The sequence below is a fragment of the Lactuca serriola genome, chromosome 1 (assembly GCF_051521515.1).
Source record: "Lactuca serriola cultivar US96UC23 chromosome 1, Lser_US96UC23_V15, whole genome shotgun sequence".
Lineage (NCBI taxonomy): Eukaryota > Viridiplantae > Streptophyta > Magnoliopsida > Asterales > Asteraceae > Lactuca > Lactuca serriola.
In genome coordinates, this window is record NC_136408.1 from 245,473,714 (window position 1) to 245,475,428 (window position 1,715).

Sequence of the window (1,715 nt, forward strand, 5' to 3'; positions counted from 1 at the left end):
TTTAGAGATTAAAAGGAAGACTAATTAAATTGTGGGCTATTCTTTTGTATGGTGTGGGCTAACACTCATTTGTTAATGGGCTAGGCTTATATGGAAGTCCATGGATGATCCATGGAGCTTTTAACCCATGGATCCTTGGAAAGGAAAAGACATGGGTTATTAGGGTTTAACCCTAACCATGCACACTATATAAGCATGCTTATGTTGCATGAAATAGCCACTAGTGTGGTTTTGTGTGTGTGGCCGATTTTCTATGTGTCTATACATTCTCTCAAAGTTTTCCAAGTGTTTGTGGTGATTTGTGATTCCATTTGAGGCATTCACATTATTGGTGCTAGGCTCTCAAACTCCAAGCAATCAACCACCATCAAAAGGTATGTATTTCTACTAGTAGTTTTATGATTCATAATCCTTATGCTATGCTTGTTAGGAAGAAACCTTGGAAATTATTATTTGCATGTATTTTAGAAGAAAACATAGATCCAAGGTTTATTAGGGTTGCATGCACACTTAGGAAGTGTTAGATTGCTCAAAACCCAACAGGGACATCCTTCACTAACACTTGTAACTGGTGATTTTCAGATCTTAGGTCCATTTCTGAAATGCACTTCGTTCATTGCGGTTGATCAACCAATTCATCTATGCGAGGCAGAAGGTAATGATTCCTAATGGAAGTCCCATCGAGGTATGCACCACGAGGACTCCTCAAGGTTTTACCCATCATAGTACTTCTCTCGCCTAAGCACGTTTAACTGTGGAGTTCTGATGGGGTCCGGTGCATTAGTGTTGGTATGATCACACCCGCTGAAGTCTGTCTTTTGGAAAAATAAGACCAGAGCCCTCAAAGGTGAGGTGCTTAGTCTTCTCATTCCATTGTTGAGTAGTTTGCTAAGTTGTTCGGACTGTTCTTGTATCTCTATAGATGTTTAGACTGTAGGGCAATCTGGTTGCAGGAGTCGTACTGGGTTCTAAGTTTGTTCACATGATGATGCGATTAATCGTAGTCTTGGGCAGTCTCCGTCCTAAAGTTCATATTAGAATTCATACAGGGTTTATCGATCACGGTATCGTGGATACGAGTCGTATATAATTAAGATTGAAAAGGTAGTCGAATAAATGATTCTTCTTTAAACTCAAATCCCAACGAGGAAAAGAAGTTAAAGGGAAATCATTAATTCTAAACCTGTAGAACCTTGATTATATACCACCCTTATGTATACATTTTGCTGCGATAGATCAACCGTATGGGTCTTTGGATTGAACTTGACGTACTGTACGAGTGGTACTTCAGGGAGGTTTGCTGAGGTTTCTTCGGAAAGGATAAGAAACATGAGGTACTCCATGCATGAGTACTTCGGTGCTCAGGAATGACGGCTCCGCTAGAATGGCGATTTCGGAGAAGGAGATTTACGTACGAAATTGGTATTGTGCGAATCGAATTGAATCTAGTTGTATAATAATATCAGACATACTTGAAAGTAGAGACACTAGATTTAAACATAAGGCGTTACAGACAAAACATAACAGTGCAACTTTTAACAGAGTTATAGTACTTTAGAGTAACTACAGGAATGCTGCTGCGAACAAGGTATACTACTAAAGGCAAGTATACGCAGCACGAGGGTCCCTTTATGATGGGGTCTCGCAAAAGATAAGACTCAAGTTGCACTAGTTTTAAACGTATTTTATGAGTCTGTTACAACGAACGCCTTAGA

At 39.6% G+C, this 1,715-nt stretch overlaps 1 pseudogene; it reads right to left on the reverse strand.

Annotated features, from left to right (window-relative positions):
- Positions 1-684: 684 nt before the first annotated feature.
- LOC145080546 (5S ribosomal RNA) lies at positions 685-803 on the reverse strand (annotated as a pseudogene).
- Between the last annotated feature and the right edge of the window lie 912 nt (positions 804-1,715).